Source organism: Ambystoma mexicanum, chromosome 7p (genome assembly GCF_040938575.1).
Source record: "Ambystoma mexicanum isolate Mex_15411 chromosome 7p, UKY_AmexF1_1, whole genome shotgun sequence".
NCBI classification, from domain to species: domain Eukaryota; kingdom Metazoa; phylum Chordata; class Amphibia; order Caudata; family Ambystomatidae; genus Ambystoma; species Ambystoma mexicanum.
Window position 1 is genome coordinate 641,321,700 of NC_090939.1, and position 16,050 is coordinate 641,337,749.

The following is a 16,050-nucleotide window of genomic DNA, read 5'->3' on the forward strand; positions in this document are numbered from 1 at the left end:
AGTGTGGGAAGGCATTCCATGGCTTAAAAGACTCCTTGTGCCAGGCCCCTGTTCTCAGGGCCCCTGATTACCAAAGACCTTTTATTGTGCAGACAGATGCCTCTGACACTGGGATAGGAGCACCCTATTGGCTTCATTAGTCGCCAGCTTAAGGACAGAGAGCTCAGATGGTCCACAGTAGAGAAAGAATGTTTCTCTGTTGTGTGGGCCCTAAGGAAGCTGAGGCCCTACCACTATGGGACCTACTTCACTGTGCAAACTGACCATAAGCCCTTAAAGTGGCTAATGAACATGAAGGGAGAGAATCCAAATGTTGCTCCGGTAGTCCATAGCCTTCCAGGGTTTTACTTCACCATTGAGCATAGGCCAGGTGTTCAACATATCAATTCTGATGGGTTGTCCAGAATGTTTAACTGACCTGAACATGTGACTCATACAGGGGTGGATTAATTCCCCCTGTCCTTGGTCTGGGACCGGCGAGTGTTAGGAAAGATTACCATTTATGTGAAGTTTTCCCTCCAGTTGTGTACCCCCAACTTTTTGCTGCTGTTTTGCACCTTAGTCTGACTTTGCCAGTGGAGCACAGCCCTCGGATGCACTCCTCTGGGCTTTTCGCTCACTTTATTATGAGGAAACTGACATGCCCTTAAGACAGTCAGTACTGGGAGACTCTTGGGGTCATTACAAGGTTGGCGGTAAGGGGTTAACGGTGCCAGTAAAGGTGCCTGTGCCGTTAACCCCTTACCGCCGCATTATGAGGTCCCTTAGCGGGTCCCGCTAAGGGTGGCTGGTTTTACCAGGCGCCCTTAGTGGGAGCCGCTAAAGGACCAGTATGCTAACAACGGGCGCGTTATTAATGGGCCCGTTGTTAGCATGGTCCCCATTCCTATTGAGCCCTATAGGGGCTCGAATGGGAATGGGGATCGGTTCCCTGAATGGGGAAATACCGGGTCCTCCAAGGTTGGAATGGCCCGGTAATTCCCCATTCAGGGAACCCGGACCCGGTATGCGGTAAGGGGGTAGTCATGGCGCTAATAGCGCCATGGCTACCTCCAACCTTGTAATGACCCCCTTTGTTTCCCTTAGTCCTTTTCAATGGGCCTCATTAAGAGGTGGGAGGTAAGGGATTACCGGTAAGGGCACCAGTGCCGGTAATCCCTTACCTCCCTACTACGGGTTCCCTTTGCGGGTCCTTCCTTAATGCCTGGTTTTTGCAGGAGTTAAGGACGGGACCCGCAAAGGGACTCTAGAGCTAATAACGGTACCGCAATTTGCGGTACCGTTATTAGCGCCATCCCCATTCCCATTGAGCCCTATGGGGGCTCAAATGGGAATGGGGAATGGCCCTGGTGAATGGGGAATTACCGGTCCCTCCGACCTCGGAATGGACCGGGAATTGCTCCATTCACCAGGGCGGAGTCGGAAGAGTTTTGGAGGCAGCTCCATGGCTACCTCCAACCTTGTAATAAGGCCCAATGTTGCAACTTTTCTGCAACATGCTACAAGTGCACAATGTGCTTTACAGTACAGTGCACTTGGGTCTTCCTGTCATTTCCAAAGGCCCTAAACACCCTCAAAGGATTTTTTAGGAGAAGTGCAGGTGTGCCTTGGACAGGGCTGGTGGCAGCTTATCTTTTCATATATTTTTAACCCTTTCCTGTCGTCCAAACCGCATTTACCGCATTTGGCACAGAAAGGTGGCCTGGTGTAAAAATGGCCATGCCACGAGGTTCTTTGTCCTGTCCTTTGGCCATCTTGCCCCTTCACCTTCCCCAGGTCGAGCCGACCCGGGTCAGTCCTCATTTGGGCATTCATTCTCCCGCGAAACCCCAAGCTTTCGTGGGCTTCTGCATGCCTTGTGTGTGTGCTTCCAGGATGTGGACTGGACTGTCTGGTTCCAATAAACATCCAGGCTGCCGGAGAGTTTGGTGTGCTTTGAAGGACTGGGACCACCGCAGTCCGTGATTGGTCCACATATGGTGTGCCTGTATATGAGAAGATCTCCCATTGGGTCCTCTTCGTTTTGGCACGAAGGAGATTCTGGGTAAGAGAAGGCTCCAAACACCCATACCAGGTCGATCTCTTGAGTTCCCACTGAACCTAAGATAGGATCCAAGCATCCTGAAACTAAGAAGCCGAGTCGAGGAACCGCTGGTGACCCACTGCAAGGTTTGGCACCCTGAGCACGCTGTTGTCCTGCTAGCCCCCTCTGCATCTGATCGAACTAGAAGGTCTGCGAAGACGCTTCAACCCATTAGAACAGTGGGACTAGCTATTCTCTGAACCTTCATCAATCCCTGCAAGTAAGCCTTCTCAGAAGTGTCCCTGGACTAACCAGTGGGCTGACCAGCTTGTGCAGGACCTTTGCTCTGACACCCCTCCCGTTTCGAGGAGACCCTTGAAACTTGGTACATCGCAAGCTCTGTGTTCCCGGCACTCTCACACTGAATTTCATACACTTGGCATTCCCGGGTCTGGAGTAAAAAGAGAGTGCCCGAACTGGAGTACACACGGTTACTGTGTTGCCCAGCCGTGGTGACGAACTTCGCAGGTGCCTTGCTGCTGTCCCCCTCTGTGGCCTGAGGCCTGATACAGTGAAACTGTCCTGATCTATCCACCAGGAATGGAGAAATTGCCACTGTCATGTTTGGGAATCAACGCTGTAACTTCGCCACTGAAAGCCGCAGAGCTGCACAATTGCCGCATTTGAACCTGCAACCGAAGTGGACTCAACTGACGTTGGTCCGGAGTGCACCAGGGGTCGGTGAGTACTTGCAACCCTTACCAGTGAACCCAGCACATTCAACTGTTTTTATGCACGAGTGGCCCCTGAGGGCCCCTCTCCTCTCCACAGATAGCCTGAGCTATCGAATTACTCCTAACTCCTGGAACCTGTTCTGCCCTTTTGGGGAGACCCTCCACAAATAGTGGGAACCTATTCTGCATCACCTCACCCACCTTCCTAAGCTGCTACAGACCCTAAAAGAGACCCCGTTTTCACCCATTTGCCCTAACGCGTGCGCCAGCCTTGCAAGTACATTTGAGCAATAGGCTCCACTCTTCTTAGGGACTGGACTGCTTTTCAGTTAGGATTGTGATTACCTTGACCTGACCGGGAGTGATGTGTAAGTGTTCTTTACTCTATTTGCTCAGTGAGGTCTTTCAGTCACCCTCACCCCTCCTGAGACCGAGTCTTGACCGCTGTCAATGCTACCTTGATTGGTCTGGCTTGTCTGGAAGGTTACCCTGTTCCAAGAAACTAGGCTGGCGTTCTGAACCTCTTCCCACCAGGTCAGAGTTCAGAAATCCATCTTAACAACAAGCACTTGCTATGGCCCTGCGTAAAAATAAAAAGGACAACAATTTAATTTTTTATGCTTTTTTACAAAAATGCTCCGGTCCTGTCCCGAAGGACGGAATGTCCCACAAGTATGGAGGAAAGGGGACGGGACATAGGAGTATTAGAAACATTGGCATTGCATGTCATCTCATCGATGTGCCCAGCTCCCTCTTGAACATCATCTAAAACAGTATTAGAAACATTGGCATTGCACGTCACCCCATCTTTGCACCCAGCCCCCTATTGAACATCATCTAAAACATTATTAGAAACATTGGCATTGCACGTCACCCCATCGGTATATTACAACCTCCTCTCGATTAGCAACAGGAACAATGTTAATAACACTAGCATTATATAACTCCCCATCGTTGTGCCAACCCTCCTCTTGAACATCAATAGAAGCAGTATTAGGGGCACCAGCATCTTAACTGGCAACTTTATCGATACATGTGCCTGTTTCATCGGTGCTATTAACAATGCCAGTATTCTTGAGAATCGCCTCAAGGAGTAAATCGTTGATAGTAGACACAGGGCCTCATTACGGGTCCCCTAATTAATTACCGGCGTCTGACTTCCCAGTGCCACCGGGCTATTCCAAGCCTGGTGGCCGGGAAGTGAGGCCCCTGTAATTTTGTTAGTCCCCATTCCCATGGACTCCCATAGGACTCCATGGGAGTGCTCCTGTGAGAACTCTGGGAGCGGGTGTCGTCCCGCCCGGCAGGTCTGTCCCTGGCGGGCGGGACAGCACCCACTCGCAGAGTCGTATTGTGCTGGTCCTATAACAAAGGTGCCGGTATGCTTACCGGTACCTTTGTTACCGGACCGGCACAGTTATGAGGCCCACAGTGTCTGAAAGCTCTGCATGAGCTAGGTTTTTAGTGAATTTGGCCTATTTATCTGTATTGGGGTCCTTGGCACTTCCAGCTCATTTATCGCATCATTCTAAATAACAACTGCACCACCCAGTTGTACATAATCCACACCTCCCTCATTTATCACCACCCAAGTGTCTTCCTACAAAGGCATAAAAGCTCCCCTGAATGCATAGATAAATTGTTGACAGGGTATACTGCTGCATTCGCTAGGTTCTCTAACATTTTGACAATGGCGGCGCTGGCGGTATTATTATTGTCTTTAAAACTAGCAACATTTTCCAGTTCAGATATTGATGTTCATCGTTGTTAAACACATTCATATCGCTCGTGCCAGCCCCAAATGTGTACATCAGTTTGTACTGTCAGCCCCCATGACACAATTTTTCTTGAGCCGCAGTTGAGAGCCACGGCCCGTGGTTTTCTTGTGACATTCAAATCATTCCCAACATTATGCACTGAGTTTTGCATCTTGAAATATTCAGAATTGATATTATCATGCCCCCAACCCCGCTTCACACCCTGGCTGGCCTGTTAATATACACTTTTTATAGATGATTGCAGCCCAGAGCCAGCGAGAGATGGGTTTAAAGATGCTGATGATACAGGAACTCTCACCCCTGCACTGGCAAGAGGTGTTTGGGCATTTAAATGTCCTGTGATATCCACCAGAGCCCTTGAACCCCCGGTGGTGTGGGAATAACTCCATAACCAGAGTTTAAAACCAGAGCACCCCCTATTTTGCTTTTTAAATCTTTTTTTTAATTTTATTAAAAGATTTTTCCACAACAGTAAAATACAATAACAGCCTTGTTCAAATGAGGCCCCCCCGTCCTACCCATAACTGCCCAACACTGGTGCGTACATAAATACAGTAGTCATACAGATTCATGCTTAAACGTAGGGATAAGGAAACACTTATATATGCCTTATTGCTAGCTGAGGAACATATCTTTTGTCAGGCGTGGTGTGAGTCGTATCGTCTCATTCGATAATTGTCCCTTCAAGTGTTCTCTGGCTGGGGCCAGATGATGAGGCGTCCTCTATATTGTGAAGGTATGTCCTGAAAGGGGGCCAGTATCTAGTTCCGAGGGGGAGCGGGTTCCTGTATGATGATTCTCGGTCTTCACAAATCTTCAAAGTGTGGATCCACTCCTGCAGTGAAGGGCGTCTAATCCTTTTCCATGATTTAGGTATCGATGACCTTGCTACCACCAAAGCCATTGCTAGAAGTTTCCTTCCAGCCCTCCCTGGAATGTCAGAATAGGCAAGCAGCCAAGCCATTGCGGAGTTGCGTGGGCCATCACGGACCATTGTGCCCATGGCACCATATATTCCCTATGGTGCAGGAGGACGCTCTCTCAGGATAGTACTTGTGAATTCGAGCGGGAGAATAATAAGATTGTTGTATACATTTGAAGTGTGTCAAGCGGAACTAATGGAAATCTTCCTGGTCATCCCACAGATCACCTGCCACTGGGTCTCCGTTGGAGGTGCATGCAATACCCTGTCCCATCTAGCCCTAAATGTTCCGGGGGGGGGGGGGTTGCCACAGAAATTTTATAAGCTTATTCACATACTGAGCCAACGGTGATGGAGGAGGTGCCCGGGGGAACCCATACCAGATGCCACACAGAGTTTCTCATAATCTAAAATATAAGAACATGGTGATGGGGGTCCACTGATCTCGTCTCTTGAGTTCCTCCCACTGCATAAACTCTCCTTCCTGAACCAAATTGCCTAGGGGTTCCCCACAGCATTCCCCCAGGTCGTCAGGTCGGGCTGTCGCTCTCTCAAGTTTAATATGTGGTAGGTCCACCATAGGGTGCCACCACCATACAGCATATTGTATCTGGGAGGCGAGATAATAGCCATATAGGTTGGGGTAGTCAAGACCTCCCCCCGTCCATACTAAGTTAGTTAGCAAAGATCGGGTGCGTTTCCAGAACCAGGTAGGCGGGACTAGTGGGACGTTATTAAAAATATATAACATCGTGGGGACGATTATCATCTTGACCAGTGCTACTCGTGCGGCTTGTGATAAGGGGAGGCGGGTCCAGATGGCAGCCCTGCGCTCCAGATGTTCACAGGCTGCGAAATAACTGTCCTTAAGGAGTGTGGATGGAGAAATGGAGACTCTTATGCCTAAATACTTCATTTCCCCGGGGCACCACCTGAAGTCTGCACCAACGTCCGTCGGCCGTGCAGTAGTAGTAGGATTTACGACTTGGACCAATTGATTCGCAGCCCTGAAAATCCTCCGAACAACGATATTTAGATTTTAAAAAAATAGATCAACAGTATATCAGCATACAGGGATATGATTGATGTATGTGAGAGAATCTGCACCACTCTGTGTGAGTGGAACTCTCTGATGGTGCATGCAAGGGGTTCGACCGTCAGTGCAAAAAGGAAGGGGGAGAGCGGGCAGTCCTGTCATGTACCTCTAGTTGGGAATATGCTATCTGAGACCAACTGATTTGACAATATTGCGGCTTGAGGGGCGGAATAAAGCAGTCATAGCCATTGTATATACTGGAGTCCCAGACCGGTCTATGAAGGATTTCAAACAGGAAAGGCCACTCGATCGAGTCAAAGGCCTTTTCTGAATCTAGGGCTGTGGCTACTATGGGTACATTGCCATTCACATTGTGTGTTAGTGTGAACAGCCGCCTCAGGTTGTTTTGTGTAGACCTGCCTGGGATAAACCATGCCTGGTCGGGAAGGACAAGGGCGTTCATATGGGGGAGGAGTCTATCCGCTAGTAATTTTGCCAACATTTAATTATCCTTATTTACTAATGACATGGGTCTATAGGAGGCACAGTTAGTAGGATCTTTGTCAGGTTTTAGGAGCAGAGTAACCACTGCCGTCCTAGTGGATTCGGGAGGAGCCTCCCCTATTTTTGCTTGAGGGCTGTGTAGGGGAGGATTGGTCCAAAAGACCCCCCTCACCTACATCCCCTCCCCCGGTGAGGGCCATGGCTCATCGGGCGTCCCCTCCTTACCACCAGGGCCCAGGTGGTGGATGGCTCACCCACTGAAGACATTGCCCAAACCTATTGAATTTAGCTAGGCCTCAGAAACCATTTTGTCTAATAAAGATGGTGTGAGCTCGGCGCACTGCAGCACGGCCCCCACCTTTGGAGAGTTTCAACTATCCCTGTGGCCGCAGCTCCCTGGCAGATCCGCTGTGTGCCCGTTCCCACGAACAAGACGGACATGAGCTAGTGTAAGATACCAACACTGTAACATTTCACCTTCCGCAGTTTATCGCTGCTCCCAGCATGACCCGGCCAGCAGAGCCTGGGTGGAAAGAGAACTGTAAAATGGCCCTCAGATAAAAGCAAAAGTTCCCAAATACTAATGACAAAACTACCTGCGATGGATGCATTTTCTCCACAAACCTCTTTGACTAAAAAACCTGTAAAATGTATAGATATGGCAGAATGCATGTTCATATGGCATTAGCAATGAAGCACCCACACCACTGCAGTTATGTACAAATAGTGAAAGCGTCCCGGGGGATTATTTGTTATGCGTATCATTGAAAAGTTTACACCCCACGGTTCTGCGCCATTACCGAACTAATGCTGCTAGAGTGCAGAGAAAGACAAATGCAACCATATTGAGGGCTCATGTAAAGGGCGCGCGAGAATGCACCCCTTATGTGTGTATGTCCAAGCCCCTTATGCGCCACTACCGTCACGTACAATGGTGAGTCGTTTCTATGCGCTCCACCAGCCTCACTACTACCTCACTTACTGCAAATGTATATGCATATAACAAATTGTTGTAGTTGTTAAAACATAGTGTACAAATAATGTGCTCGGACTGGCTATATTTGAGAGGCATTAGCAATGTTAAAATGTGAGCTTTGGAATGACTCAATTAGTATTGTATATTATTTGAATGTTTATGATGCTTTCACCTAAAATCGGCAACACACGAGGAAGATACCTTTGTGAGTATATGCAAGGCCATTCCCCCTCCCTCCCTGCGAAGCCTGCCCAACGAGAGAGCAGAGGCCCGCGCCGCGCTGCTCCACCTCCCCAACTAGGCTGGAGCCGCTTCAAAGATTTGTAGTTCCCTCTGCAGCACCCAAGGCCACGGCCCACCACCTGTATTATTTACAGCCCAGCAGTAAACCTCTGCCTGAAAACACAAATCCAGAGGCGCCCTCTCTTAAGCCCCACAACCCACCGGATCACCTTAGGTTAATGGCCCCTGTAAGATTAGGACACCCAATATTATGGCAACATTACAGCAACACATTCATAATGACTTCTAACAAGACAGGAGGACATGTACCGCCTGTCCCATGCCCTGAGACCCAGCCCCACGACCTATGGTACCCGGTCAACAGGACACTGGTAACCATGTACTGATGAATCGCCATCAAACCACGCTCTAGGTGCATTCCTCCTGTGTTGCATTAACCTGTAGAATAACCTATTGGAAGATTTATTAAAGAAGATAATATTGCAAACGACTGAATGACTGTGGTGTGCATGGCCTAGGGCAAAGAAGTCAGGAAAAGACATTCATCTCTGACACTGGCCACAGTGGCACAACAACACCGCCCGGATGAACCCAGCTGACCCGCCAGGCCCAGCCCAACCCACGAGGCTGACCAGTGACGTCCTCCGGCCAAGACCAACCACATCACAGCAGCACCTATAGCTAGTCGTTGCCACCCAATCCCATTGAACTTGTGCCCCCTATAGTATGTAGGTTTTGATGACTTTTTTGTAAATATATACGCCTGTCTTTGCTATTGTCAGACAGAGCGCTCTCGGAGTTTGCAGAGTTCTTTGCATGCCCTATTCTGATTGATAAACTCCCATTTACGCTCACCTGCACTTTGTCTTGGCCTTATTCCCATCCTGGGAGAGTCCATCATTGTCTCTCATTGCGGGGTGGATCGTGCTGGTTGGTGACGCTTGCCTTCAGCTGCCACTGTTTTAAACAACATGTTGAATATGATAGAACTCGGAGGGGCAGCTTGCATGATCAGACTCCCTGTTAAAGGATCAATCATCACCCCATTTCCAAGATATTCGTTGTCACGGCTCAATGCAGGGATAGCACATAAACCAAAATAGTGCTGCAGGGCCTTAGAGACTTTTTTTATCACTCATTAGGCCCCGAGACATGCCAGCAGGGCCAAGTGATGAATCTACAAAAGTACTCTGTGGCGTTGGACCCCCCAAATCCATCGGACCTTGCTGCTGTAACAAAAACATTTGCCCCATGCTTTGGTTGTGATAACATTCGGAATTTGTTGATCCAAGAGAAGAACAAGTTAATTACCAACTGGTTACGTTCTTTCGACTGGATGTTCCTCCAACGTATTCCTCATCTTAGATGTATTCGCCCAGCTTTAGCTGCTTTGGAAACATTTTATCGGCATCAATGTCGTCTAGTTGAAGTCCCTCGAAAGCCTCCGTCGAGGGTGACGTCATCGGGTATACAAGTAGCACGGGTGGCGCCCGTTTGCCTCAGTTCTGTTTTTCCCCTCTTGCTGTATAGATAGTGTAGGTAGCCAGGTGTCAGCCTTGCGAGAGTTGAAGTGGTAAAAACACTGGAAAATCTACAGTGGGGTAGGATGGGAGGGCGATGAGGAATACGTTGGAGGAACATCTAGTCGAAAGAACGTTACCAGTTGGTAAGTAACTTGTGCTTCGAATGGATTGTGTCCTCCAACATATTCCTCATCTTAGATCGACTCCCAAAGCAGTGTAAAAAGATCTTTGGAGGAGGGAGTAGATTTCTAAAATTATATAGCTGAATACAGCACTGCTTTACCAAAAGCAAGCTCTTTAGAGTGGGAAGCATCCAGATTGTAGAATTTAGTACAAGTGTGCAGCGAAGACCAAGTTGCTGCTTCACAAATAGACTTTAAGGGAACACCTCTTTGAAGGGCTGTCGAAGAGGCAATGCCTCCGGTTGAATGGGCCCTCAAGCCTTCTGGTGAATCCTTTCCCGCCAATCTGTAGCATTCTGAAATGCAAAGCACAATCCAACGTGATAGGGTTTGACACCGATTGACCCAACTTCCTTCCGGTGTAGCCAATGAAAAGTTGATTATCCACTCTAAGCTTGGAGAGCCTAGAAATTTAAAAGCGTAGAGCTCTTCTCAGGTCCAGCCTGTGCAATCTTTCCTCCCCCTTACTGGGATGAGGTGGAGGATAGAACACGGGCAGAATGATCTTCTGATTTAAATGTAAATCAGACACAACTTTAGGTAAGAACGATGGTTTAACCCTCAATACAACTCTGTCCTTGTGGAACATGTATAGGGTGGCCCAGAAGACAGTGCCTGCAACTCGCTCACTCTTCGTGCCGATGTTAAAGCAACTAAGAAAACGGTTTTCAACGTTAGTATTCTTAAATGGCATGTGTGCAAAAGTTCAAAAGGGCCCCACATCAAAAACTTTAGAACCTGATTAAGGTCCCAAACTGGGACTTGAAAAGAAGAGGGAGGAAACGCATTAGTGAGTCCTTTTAAGAATTGCACTATTAAAGGAATTTCAAAATAGGAACATTCTTCCGAAGAGCGCTTGAAGATGGAAAGCGCTGCAAGGTAACCTTTAATGGTCCCAACATTGAGACCTCTATGTGCCAATGATAAGAGGAAAGATAATACTTCTGGAATAGGACACAGAAAAGGATCAACATTCTTTTCCCTGCACCAGTTGCAAAACTTCTTCCAGCGGCAATGGTACAAAGATTTTGTTGCTGGCCTTCTCGCCGAAAGCAACACCTCCATGACGTCATCCGGAAGGTCCCAATACTTGTATCTCAGCCTTTCAGATACCAAGCATGAAGGTTGAAAGTCCTGACCTCTGGATGGAGAACCTGGCCCTCGTTTTGTGAGAGAAGGTCTTGAGGAAGACGTAACGGAGGGCAGATGGACATATCTAGAAGGTCCGGGTACCAATGCCTCCTGGCCCAATCTGGGGCAATTAGGATTATGTGGTTTTTGAACCGTCTTAACCTCCTGATGACTTGAGGAATGACAGGGATCGGGGGGAACACATATAGCAGTGGGAAGTTCCACTCCACCACGAACGCGTCCCCCAGGGCTCCTCTCAGGGGAAATTCCATTGAGCAAAACCTTTCACACTTCCGGTTGATTCTGGTCGCAAACAGGTCTACTTGAGGGGTTCCCAAAAGGGTGAAGATATCCTGAAGGACTTCCTGAGCCAGTTCCCACTCGTGGGACACAGTACTCTGCCTGCTCAGAGCGTCCGCCGTCATTATCTTCTCCCTGGTTAGATGAACTGCTGATAAGGAGATTCCTTCTTGAATTGCCCAATACCAGTGCCACAGTGCCTCTCTGCACAGAGGTAGTGACCCTACACCTCCTCTTTTGTTTAGGTAATGCATGGCCACTGTGTGTCCGTCATTATCAGGACATTTTTTCCTCTGACAGATGGCAGAAAAACCTTCCGCGCTAGTCTGATTGCTCTCAGCTCTAAAAGGTTGATGTGTAGTTTGGACTCCGATGGAGACCAACGACCGCTGATTATCAGATCGTTGGCATGAGCTCCCCACCCCATGAGTGAGGCGTCTGTCACTACTGTAATCTCCGGCCATGGTTGCCAAAAATGTTCTCCTTTTAGGATATTCTTTGTGCAAGTCCACCACAGAAGATCCTGCCGAACCTTGCTCGGAATCTGAAGGAGATCCGTCATTTGTCCTGAGAACTGGGACCATTGAGTCTTTAGAGCCCATTGAAGGGATCTCATCCCCAGGCGTGCTTCTGGCACTAGGAAATTGCAGGATGCCATGAGGCCAAGACACCTCAAGAAGCCGTAGGCCTGGAGATTTTGGGCATTTTGGAATTTAGAAACCAGCTGAAGAATGTTTTGAGCCCTCGACTTGGGAGGCGAGCTCTTTCCCAAGGATGTGTCTAACACATCCCCTATGTACTGGAGCTGTTGGGAAGGAGTCATGTGTGACTTCCTGAAATTGAGGGAGAAGCCCAGTCTGTGGAGGAAGTGGCAGGTGACTTTCAGATGATTAAGGGCTTGCTCGGCAGAACGCGCCCTGATCAACCAATTGTCCAGGTAGGGGTAGACGTGAATCCCCCCTCTCCTGAGGTGCGCTGCCACCACTGCCATTAACTTGGCAAAGACCCTCTGATCGGAGGTCAACCCGAATGGTAGGACTCGAAATTGATAATGCGAGTCACCAACCACGAACCTCAGGTATTTTCTGTGCTTGAGATGGATTGGCACATGAAAATAAGCATCCTGAAGGTCCAATGACACCAACCAATCCTGAAGTTGAATGGCCTGAAGGATCTGAGAAAGAGTAACCATCTTGAACTTGTACTTCCGGAGGAGCTTGTTCAAGCCTCTTAAGTCCAAGATGGATATCAGTCCCCCGTCCTTTTTGGGGATCAAAAAATATGGGGAGTACCATTCATTGATCCTTTCCGCTACAGGTACTGGTTCTATAGCACCTTTCTCTAGCAGGGTTAACATTTCCTGCTGTAGGAGTGGGTCTGGAAGCTTCAAAGAGAGTCTCCCCGGTGGATTACTTTGAGGTTGCGTTAGAAAAGGAAGGCAGTAACCTTGGGCTATTATTTCTAGAGCCCAAATATCTGAAGTAATGGCTCGCCATTCATGCAGATGCTGTGACAGCCTGCCTCCTACAGGTGTCCTGTGATGCAAGTCCTCAAAGTGGTTTTGTGGTGGTTGCTGCAGCTGGGGCTGGCTTAGCACGTTTACCTTGTCCACCACGAGTGGTTTTTCTCTGGCCTCTTTGACTGGCCATTCCTCTCGCCTTTCTATATGAGGAGTAATAACGATAGGATCATCCCCTCCAAGATTGTCCTGATGTACGAAAAGGCTGAGGTTGCCTAATAGCAGCGCCTAAAGATTTGGCTGGTGCTTTTGAGGTCTGCAACCCCTCAAGGCTCTCGTCAGCCTTGTTGCCGAAAAGGTGAGACCCATCAAAAGGCATGTTCAAAAGACGGTTTTGCACGTCTGGTGCGAAACCTGACTTTCGCAACCACGCAAATCTGCGTATCACTGTGCTAGTAGCCATGGACCTGCTCACGCTATCTGCAGTGTCCAATCCAGACTGAAGAGATTCTTGCATATCTTCCTTTCCATCTCTAACGATGACTAGGAATCCTTCCATTTCTTCCCCTTCTGGTATGTGCTCTGCCGCCATTGCAATGCACTCCCACAGAGTGTGCGAACATTTTGCCAAGGCACATAGGGAGTTGGCCGATTTTAATGCCATACTCCCGACTGAAAATACCTTGTGTGCCCAACCATCCACACGCTTGTCGTCCCTATACGGAGGGATGGAAGGGTATGCCACCTTTTTAGAAGCTGCGGCTGCCTGGACCAGCAAACTCTCAGGAGTAGGGTGCTTGGACAGATAGCCGGGGTCGCTACTGGAAGGGCGGTATTTTGAAGTGAGCGACTTATTCACAGGAGGAATTGAGTCCGGAGTCTCCCAATTTTTGGCCACCCTATTTTGTAAGGCTACATGGAAGGGTCAAATCGGATCTTCGGTGGGCCCATGATCCGATATATCAGTCAGGTCATCCTGAATGAACTGAGTTGATGGTCTAGCCCATCATAAATAATCCACCACCTTTGTCATCAGTTGTCTGTATGAGGGACTGGCATGTTCCCCTGGGTCTGGCCTATCTGTTTCAGGTGATGTGTCAATTCCACTTGCGTTATGCAACGTTTCAACCAAATCCCTCATTCTGCTTTACTCAGAAATCAGACATTCTGGGACATTAGGGATGCCATACTCTAGGCCAAAAGAAACATCCTCCGCCTCCAACCTTTCTTGTTCTTCAAAAATTGAAGTCAAGGATTTAAAATATTCCTTCCTTGGTAGAGGTTTATAAATGGGGAGGAGCTGCTACAGTGGAGGTTCAAGGTTTTATAGTCTTTACACCTTTTCTTTTGCTTTTTTGTGGGTTTCTGGCTGAACTGGAGCCTTTGAAACTTTTGGCACCAAAGGCTTCGGGGGGTCGGCGTCGATGGCGTCGACGAAATAGCAGTCGTCGACGGAGCTGGCTTCAAGGGCACTGAGACGCTCTTCGAAGGCTTGTCCTTCGAGGTGTGTCGGGTTCCGGACAGCATCGATGACCTCGAGCGGTCGACTCGACTCAAGCGATCTTTATCACTTGGGGTCCTGGAAGGTTCCCGATTCTCCCTCCTTCGATCACCCGGGCTCGAGGGCGCGCGAGTGCTGGAACGGTAACGCTCTCGGCCGGCTTCCGAGGAAGGCGCGGACCAAGGCTTAGCCTTTTCAATAAACTCCATCATTTTGACTCTAAATGCTTCCCATTCTTCGGAGAAAGAAAGTTTTGTGGGGCATTTCATTTTCTTGGAGGATTCGTCTGAAGACAAGGTGGAAGGGAAGCGGTGGCGTCTCTTTTTGGACTTTTTCGTCAAAGACAAAGAGTTGTGTGAACCACTTCGGGACCTAGACCTGTGTTTTCGCCTTTCGCGTCGGGGAGATATCGCCTCATGGGATCTCGACTCAACGTTTGAGGCTTTTCGGTCGGGTTTTCGACCTACCTGTAGTTTTCCCTTCCTCTCTCGCAAGGCCTTGCCCGTCATTGCCTGACCCTTCATACAGGCCTCCATGTCGTGGTTTTCACCGTGGCACCACAGACATTCTCGGTGTGGATCCGTGATAGACATTTTGGAACTGCAGGTTTTACATTTTTGAAACCCGAACGTGGAGTAGTCAGGGTCGACGATGAGGAGATCTTGAATATCTTCTTACACAATAACTGCGTCACAGAACTATCGAGGCACGCCGAGTCTCTGAAGCAACACGTACTGCGGAAAAACGGAACTGTGGCCAATGGGCGCCACATGTGCTACTTGTATACCCGTTGACATCGCCCTCGATGGAGGCCTTCGAGGGACTTCGACTCGTCGACATCACTGCACGGCGCCCTCTGCCGAGAAAAAGGTTCCAAAGCAGCTAAAGCTGGGCGAATACATCATAGATGAGAAATACGTTGGAGGACTCAATCCATTGGAAATAGGCTTCGCCATCCAAGTGTCCTCGAGACATCCACAATTTGATGAATCACTGGCAGAAATATTCATAAATGCATCGAGTGCCTCGTGCTGTGCTCTACAATCCACATCTAGAAAGCCTACCAGCTGCGCCATCATCCAATTGTTGAAAGACATTTTCTATAAAAAACATAAAAAATATACAATCAGTATAAAGAAAAAGTTACTTACCCCTGCTAACGTTCTTTCGATTGGATGTTCCTCCCACATATTACTCATTTTATGATAATTATCCTTCCAACTTTAGCTGCTTCAGAAAATGTTATCGACAGGGGAGCTGTGTGCCATCTCGTCAAGTTGATGTCCTTCGCGGGCCTCAGTTCGACTGTCGATGTCATCATCAGTATAAATAGCGCACGCAGCACCCGTTGACTTCAGTTCTGTTTTTCCCCATCCTGTAGAGTAATTACCAGGTGTACTATAGACCGTAGGGTCCAAGAAAGCATAAAGTGTAAAGACATGTAAATTCTACGGTGGGGTAGGCTATGAGGGGCGATGAGGAATACGTGAGAGGAACATTCAATCGAAAGAACGTTACCATGGGTAAGTAATTTGTTCTTGGAATGGATTATCCAACATATTCCTAATTTTATGATAGACTCCCAAAGCAGTAATAATTTGGAGGCTGGAGTACGAATTATATTCTGTTTTTAACTGTTGTCATGGACTGAATGAAGGAACGCTTTTCCAAATTATATTTTCTGACTGGAAGATGAATCCAGGCAGTAATGTTTCACAAACGTGTGAATAAACAACCA